The sequence below is a fragment of the Bombus vosnesenskii genome, unplaced genomic scaffold (genome assembly GCF_011952255.1).
Source record: "Bombus vosnesenskii isolate JDL3184/JDL3185 unplaced genomic scaffold, Bvos_JDL3184-5_v1.1 scf7180000013355, whole genome shotgun sequence".
NCBI classification, from domain to species: domain Eukaryota; kingdom Metazoa; phylum Arthropoda; class Insecta; order Hymenoptera; family Apidae; genus Bombus; species Bombus vosnesenskii.
The window spans coordinates 2,721,669-2,729,127 of NW_022882990.1; positions in this window are offsets into that span (position 1 = coordinate 2,721,669).

The following is a 7,459-nucleotide window of genomic DNA, read 5'->3' on the forward strand; positions in this document are numbered from 1 at the left end:
TAGAAAGCTATCCAGAACCCTAAGAAACTATAAAAACGACTGTTTCCATAAATACCTCGCCAGCTTATCCCCCACAGCCGACGCCAACTACTCACTATGGAAGGCCTCCAGGAAACTCACACGCCCCCCACAAATAATCCCACCTATCCGCCGTCCGCAAGGTGGATGGGCGCGAAGCCCCATAGAAAAAGCCGACCTGTTTGCAAAACACTTGTCAAAAGTATTCAAACCCCATTCCCCCCAAACCGCCGCGGACGTTACTGAATACCTGCACACCCCCTTCCAAATGTCCCCTCCTATCGAACCCTTCTCCTCTGCTGAGACTATAGAAACAATCAGTCGCCTAAACCCCAAGAAAGCAGCAGGACACGACCTAATAGGCAATAGAGCAATCAAGGAACTTCCCACAAAAGGGATAGCACTCATCACATCGATTTTTAATGCTATCCTTCGCCTGGAACACTATCCTAAGGCTTGGAAAATCTCATTGATTACCCTCATCCCTAAACCCGGTAAACCGATATACGAAACCTGCTCCTATCGCCCAATCAGTCTTTTACCTACCCTGTCCAAACTATTCGAGAAGATGCTCACGAACCGACTCCTTCCAATCCTAGAGAACTTGAAAACACTCCCAGATCACCAATTCGGCTTCCGAAAACATCATTCTACAGTAGAGCAAATCCACCGCCTAACTCATAAGATCAGCCAAACACTCGAAAAGAAAAAATATTGCTCAGCGGTTTTCCTAGACATCCAACAGGCATTCGATAAAGTATGGCATGAAGGGCTACTATACAAACTTAAAAAGATCCTACCCCACCCCTACTACTCCATCCTAAAATCTTACCTAACCAATAGGCAATTCATGGTTAAATACCTAGACGCCACTTCCGCAACATTCCCAATAGAAGCCGGCATACCCCAAGGTAGTGTCCTCGGACCCCTACTGTACTCCATCTACACTGCCGACCTACCTATATCAAATGATATAACAATAGCGACATTTGCAGACGACACAGCGCTATTAGCTTCCCACGCAGACCCGGTAATAGCCTCATCCACTCTCCAGCGAAGTCTCGACTCCATGGAAAAGTGGTTTCACAAATGGGGCTTCAAAGTCAACGAAAAGAAATCCTCACATGTAACCTTCACGCTCCGAAAACAAACCTGCCCCCAGGTCACCATCAACAATGCAACAGTTCCTAGCAGGGACACAGTCCGATACCTGGGCATGACCCTGGACAGGAGACTAACGTGGAAGACACACATCTCAGATAAAAGGAAGCAACTAAAGGACAAACTAAAAAAACTCTATTGGCTCACGGGCCGACGCTCCAAACTAAATATACAGAATAAAATTACCCTCTACAAGACCGTAATAAAACCTGTCTGGACCTACGGAATCCAACTATGGGGAACAGCAAGTAACTCCAACATTGAAATACTCCAACGCTTTCAATCGAAAACGCTAAGATCCCTAATTGACGCACCTTGGTATGTAACCAATGAAACAATACACCGCGACCTCAAGATACCCACCGTCAAAGAGGAAATAGCAAAATATAGCAACAGATACAGCAAAAGAATCAACAAACACCGAAACCCCCTAATCACTGGACTACTCGATACGACGGACCAGACTCGCAGGCTGAAGAGGCACTACCCGCTAGACCTAAACGTCAGATTCATTTAATTATCCAAATTAAGCATATGCACTTACTTATAATACTTATAAATTATACCTATCTATAATAAGTATTAACTTATTGTAAATAAACAGCCATGTCACTGCGCCACGCCAGAAAAATTACTGAAAATTCTCAACGCGAGAATTGATTGTAATTTCAACAAATAAATAAAAAAAAAAAAAAATTCGCGGACGACACAGCTGTACTAGTCAAGCACACTAATCCAGAAACAGGAGTCACATTATTACAAGAGCACATCACAGAAATAGAAAAATGACTACAAGATAAACAAATAAAAACAAGCCCCAGTAAATGCAACCATATTACATTTACACTAAAAAGACGGAAACCACCGAATATCCAATTGAAAGTATAAACTAAGAATCGTAAGAGTGCCGGGGAAGAGAGAAAGGGAGAGAGTGTGTAAGGAAGAGTGTATGCCTTGGTGACGTCAAAGCTAAATGAGTAAGAGAGTGGGAGAAGAATGCGAGGGTTGAGGGTCAGCATTTTTTGACCTGGGGAGACAGAAGTTGTGAGCCGAGTGTGAGGATAAGACGTACGACGATATTGTAGTCAGCTATTGCATTGGGTTGTAGCGACACTCAACAGCAAATACCACCACTCGACACTAACTAGAGTCGGACGACGGAAGCAGTGGTTAGCGCCTTAGGTTACGAACAACCAACAGCTACAAGTATCACGGACAACACTATATCACCTCAGGGTATTGCTTGTTAAAATAGAACTAAACTTCACTTCAAATAGAACATCCTTTCTTGTGCTTACTCTAGACCATTTAAGATACTACAAACATACTAAATCAATTATAGACGAAATACGAATAAAAAGAAGACAAATGTATTGGTTAACTAGTCGAAATTCTAAACTCAGCATAGAAAATAAATTAAAAATATACAAAACGATAACAAAACCAATTGGGACGTACGGAATACCTCTATGGGAGACAGCAGCAATGAGCGACACAAATAAATTAGAGTCGCTACAATCAAAGACACTGAGAAGAATAGTCAACGCGCCATGGTATGTCAGAAACGAGGATATACGCAAAGTTTTCAAAATGCCAACGGTCAAAGATGAAATCGGCAGGTATGCAGAAAAATACAAGGAAAGAACGACAACACATCCAAACCAACTAGCTGCTGATGCGGGCAAAACTCTCATAGAAAGAGGACTAAAAAGAAAACACCAAAAAATTTACCAATTGTCCAGCTAGACAAATTGTAAAGTACACATTAAATAATAATAATAAAAAAAGGGTTTGAGTGTAATTTCAACACAAATCAATGTCAGATTCACGGTTTGTGTTGGGCTTAGAGTAGTGCTTTTGTTCAGGCGGTTATAAGGCGACCAACCATCAGTTACCTGCAGCTAGTTAGTTACCTATGCTAGTCGTACCAGTCAGTTAATGCCTATGCTAGTCGTACCAGTGTTGCTAGTCAGAGTTGCTGTTGTCTGTCAAATCTTGTATCGATCAAGCCTGCTGTTGGTGAAATCTGATTTGAATACGATCCATCAGAATAGGTTCATCGAACTTAGAATTTGCATGCAATATATATTCTTGTTTTATCTCCTTTCCTCTTTTCTTTTGTACAAACGCAAACCGTATGCATCGATATCGCCTAAAATCATCTCGCAATCTGTAATTGCTTGCCGTACCGAGCGACAATGAGGATTTCGTGGATATATATGTCGGAGATGAAAGAACACCGGAGCCTTTGGAATTTTGGATAATCCCGCAACATTGTAACCTAGAGTCTACTATAGCTGTAATTGAACAATTGTAGTTATTCAATCCGATTGTAATTGTTGAGTTGTGACCAATGAGCTTGGGCTCGAAGGCGATGATCGCCGAACGTAACCACGGTCACGGGATTTTTATTTGGTGAGGAAATTACAATCAATTCTCGCGCGTTGAGGAATTTTCGGTAATTTTTCTGGCGTGTACCAGTATGACATGGCTGTTTATTTTACAATAAGCTAATACTTATTATAAGATGGGTATAATTTATAAATTATAAAGTAAGTGCATATGCTTAATTTGGATAATTAAATGAATCTAACGTTTAGGTCAAAGCGGGTGGTCGCCTCTTCAGCCTGCGAATCTGGTCCGTGTATCGAGCAGTCCGGCGGTGATTGGGGTTTTCGGTGTTTGTTGATTCTTTTGCTATATCTGTCGCTGTATTTTGCTATTTCCTCTTTGAGAATTGGGTATCTTGAGGTCGCGGTGTATTGTTTCATTGGTTACATACCAAGGTGCGTCAATTAGGGATCTTAGCGTTTTCGATTGAAAGCGTTGGAGTATTTCAATGTTGGAGTTACTTGCTGTTCCCCATAGGGAACCGTAGGTTGGATTCCGTAGGTCCAGACAGGTTTTATTACGGTCTTGTAGAGGGTAATTTTATTCTGTATATTTAGTTTGGAGCGTCGGCCCGTGAGCCAATAGAGTTTTTTTAGTTTGTCCTTTAGTTGCTTTCTTTTATCTGAGATGTGTGTCTTCCACGTTAGTCTCCTGTCCAGGGTCATGCCCAGGTATCGGACTGTGTCCCTGCTAGGAACTGTTGCATTGTTGATGGTGACCTGGGGGCAGGTTTGTTTTCGGAGCGTGAAGGTTACATGTGAGGATTTCTTTTCGTTGACTTTGAAGCCCCATTTGTGAAACCACTTTTCCAAATGTCGCTATTGTTATATCGTTTGATATAGGTAGGTCGGCAGTGTAGATGGAGTACAGTAGGGGACCGAGGACACTACCTTGGGGTATGCCGGCTTCTATTGGGAATGTTGCGGAAGTGGCGTCTAGGCATTTAACCATGAATTGTCTATTGGTTAGGTAAGATTTTAGGATGGAGTAGTAGGGGTGGGGTAGGATCTTTTTAAGTTTGTATAGTAGCCCTTCATGCCATACTTTGTCGAATGCCTGTTGGATGTCTAGAAAAACCGCTGAGTAATATTTTTTCTTTTCGAGTGTTTGGCTGATCGTATGAGTTAAGCGGTGGATTTGATCTACTGTAGAATGATGTTTTCGGAAGCCGAATTGGTGATCTGGGAGTGTTTTCAAGTTCTCTAGGATTGGAAGGAGTCGGTTCGTGAGCATCTTCTCGAATAGTTTGGACAGGGTAGGTAAAAGACTGATTGGGCGATAGGAGCAGGTTTCGTATATCGGTTTACCGGGTTTAGGGATGAGGGTAATCAATGAGATTTTCCAAGCCTTAGGATAGTGTTCCAGGTGAAGGACAGCATTAAAAATCGATGTGATGAGTGCTATCCCTTTTGTGGGAAGTTCCTTGATTGCTCTATTGCCTATTAGATCGTGTCCTGCTGCTTTCTTGGGGTTTAGGCGACTGATTGTTTCTATAGTCTCAGCAGAGGAGAAGGGTTCGATAGGAGGGGACATTTGGAAGGGGGTGTGCAGGTATTCAGTAACGTCCGCGGCGGTTTGGGGGGAATGGGGTTTGAATACTTTTGACAAATGTTTTGCAAACAGGTCGGCTTTTTCTATAGGGCTTCGCGCCCATCCACCTTGCGGACGGCGGATAGGTGGGATTATTTGTGGGGGGCGTGTGAGTTTCCTGGAGGCCTTCCATAGTGAGTAGTTGGCGTCGGCTGTGGGGGATAAGCTGGCGAGGGATTTATGGAAACAGTCGTTTTTATAGTTTCTTAGGGTTCTGGATAGCTTTCTAGTTGCGTTGTTAAGTTTGCGTTTGTCCTCCGGTGTTCTATGGGTCTGCCATACTCTTCTTAGTCTTCGTTTTTCTGCTATTTTTTTTCGTATGTAATGGGGATATTCTTGTTTGCTGTTAGATGGCTTTGTCGGTGTGGAGAGGCGGATTGCGTTTATTATGCTCGTGTTTAAGTATTCCGTGGCTGCTTCGATATCTTCCTTTGTTTTTAGTGGGGTGAAGGCTGAGGTTGAGTGTGTAAAGACTTCTCCGAAGAGCTGCCAGTTGGTGTGTTGGTTGTGAATGGAGCCATTAGGTGTATTCTCGATGATTGTTGAACTGACTGTTGCTATCGCGGGAGAATGATCAGAGGAGAGATCAGCCGAGGAGTTGATCTGGACGTGTCTTGATGGGATACTTTTAGTTATGAAGAAGTCGAGAAGGTCGGGTATTTTGTTGGTGTCAGTGGGCCAGTATGTGGGTTCGTATGTGGTGAGGTAGTTGAGATTGTTGTTTATTATGCTGTTTAAGAGGTTTTTGCCTCTTGCTGTAACCAGTCTGCTGCCCCATTGGATGTGCTTGGCGTTATAGTCTCCTCCAACTATGAATCTATTGCCCAGGGTGTCCAGGAAGTTATCAAAGTCTTCTTTGGCGATGGAGTGTCTGGGAGGGCAGTATACTGCTGAGGTGGTGATTGAGCCATGACAGTCTTCTATTGCTACGTTTGTTGCTTGGAAGTAGTCTTTCTGGAATGATGGAAGTTCGTAGTGCTTAATACTTGCTTTGATTATTATTCCGGTGCCACCGTGGGCCTTTCCGCTGGGGTGTTGGGTATGGTAGAATTTGTAACCATTTATTTTCAGGTAGCTCTTGTCGGTGAAGTGGGTTTCCAACACGAGCATTACGTCGATTTGCTGGTGTTTTAAGAAGAGTTCTAGTTCAAGTTTGTGTTGCGCTAGACCGTTGGCGTTCCAGAGTGCTATGCGCCTTGGTTTTATTTTGAGTCGGAGCGTGCTAATTTTTCTACGATGAGTGTTAGTAGCGATAACAAGTGATTTATTTGCTCCGATTGTTTCTCTATTAGCTTTTCAAGCCTTGAGGAGTTGTCTGTGTTAGGTGGGTTGGGGACACTGTTTTGGGGAAGGTTCCTTTGGCTGTTCGGGTTATTTTGGATGCCTTGTACTGCTTGGGCATAGGAGGTTGAGGTGGAGATGAATTTGGGTGTTTGGTTGGTCGAGGGGGTTGGGGTAGTCGTGAATTTCGGCGGGCTGGGTGTTTGGTTGGATACCTCTTTTGCTCTGAGCTTAGGGTACCTGTTCGTGTATAGTGTTTTATATGCTGGGCAGCCTTTGTAGTTGGCAGGGGGGTCCCCTTGGCAGTGGATGCATTTCGCTGGGGTTTCCGGTGATTTGGCGCACTGGTCAGTGGAGTGAGAGCCTGCGCATTTAACGCAGCGGAAAGTATGGTTGCAGTATTTCTGCGTATGACCGTACCTTTGGCACCTTTTGCACTGCACTATTTCTTTTTTCACGAGCGGTGGTTCGATCTTTACTATCGCGTTCATTAGGCGACTGATGTTGTAGATTTCCTTATTGTTCGGTTTTTGTTTAATGTCTAGGAAGAATAAGGATAACGGGTCTTTCGAGACACTATGCCTTATATTACTTACGTTGATGACTTCGTGGCCGAGTTTGGAGAGTTCGTATTTTAGTTCGTCTATGTCTGCTGAGTGGTGTATGTTTCGTAGGACCACCCGGAAAGGCCTTTCCTGTTTGAGTTGGTAGGTGTGGAAGTTGGCGTTCAGGGTGCTGAGTGTCTTGGTGAGTTTTCTGTAAGCTTCTGGGTTCGTCGGTAGTATTTTAACTTTATTGTTGCTTATCTTAAGGTTATATTCCTCCTTGCTGATATCTCTCTCTAGGGACTTGGTCATTGTCTGTATGTCAATGATGTCGTCCACAAATATCGGTGGGGGAGGGGGGATTCTCTGTGAGTGTTGGTCTGGTGGCGGTTCTACGATTTCCATGGCGTCGTTTGAGGATTCCAATACGGCGAACCTGTTGTGTGTGTTTATTTGCGTTGCTGTTTCTATTT